Below are 978 nucleotides of genomic sequence, written 5' to 3' on the forward strand. Positions count from 1 at the left end.
ACTTCATCAGAACCCCTACTTCATAACAAATGGAGTGTCTCTCTGGCGGAGGAGTGCCATCAGAAACACGCGTTCTCTCTATCCATTTAATTCCAGCAGTGGAGGAAGGGTCAGGGAGAGAGCAGTGGGTGCGTGTTCTACTCTCCGCTCGCCGCTTCCCCAGTCACACAGTAAACTACCTTTTAGGAATTGTTTCTCAATAAGAAATGATCAGTCCATTTATCTGCACCAGGCGGGCCTGTCTCCTCACCCAGACCTCCAATATTTTTCGTTTGACCTGATCAGGGCTATAAACTAGACCAAGACACTTTCAATTTGTCACCCGAGGAGGCCTCTGTGAGTCCCATGCTACTGATTGCATCCTCCCTCCCAAATGTAGAAATTCCTCACATGCTTGAAATCTCTTGCTACTAGCTACTGGGAAATAGAGCCTCTTGTTCATGCTATAAAAAAATGTCCTGAGAGATAATCACATCCACACACCATGTACAAGAGAACAGTGTTATTTTTGCATTAATGAATAGAGCCAGGTAAAAAGAGGATTTGTAAATAATGAATGACTCATGATTTTAAATGCAAAAATCGTTTTCTCTCTCCCTCCTGCTTAACCAATACCTACAGAAAATTACACTAAGATAACACAAATGTATCTTATTTATTCACTTATTAAAGTATTATAAATAAAAGTATAAGTCAATATGTTATCAACAGAGCCCTTGCATGTTAATTTATTTTTTTATGCTTATCACTTTCCCAGGGTACAAGCCACAAAAGATATGTCTAACTGTCATTAAGTCCAAGCAGTGCCTCCTAATGCCTCCAGCATTAACCTCAAATCTCATGCACTTACTAACATTGACAAACAAGTGGGTGATCTGGATACAATCCTTCATCATGGTATAATCATTGCTCACTAAATAAAACTTTAAAAGGCTTTTACAAATATATCTCTTGCCCTACCAGAAATGGCAAGACACT

The 978-nt window shown here is 39.6% G+C and overlaps 1 long non-coding RNA gene across 1 annotated transcript in view; it reads right to left on the reverse strand.

Moving 5' to 3' along the window:
- LOC117947505 overlaps positions 1–978 on the reverse strand; it is a 29,748-nt gene that overhangs the window by 22,015 nt on the left and 6,755 nt on the right. The window lies entirely within an intron of this gene.

The sequence above is a fragment of the Etheostoma cragini genome, chromosome 7 (genome assembly GCF_013103735.1).
Source record: "Etheostoma cragini isolate CJK2018 chromosome 7, CSU_Ecrag_1.0, whole genome shotgun sequence".
NCBI lineage: Eukaryota > Metazoa > Chordata > Actinopteri > Perciformes > Percidae > Etheostoma > Etheostoma cragini.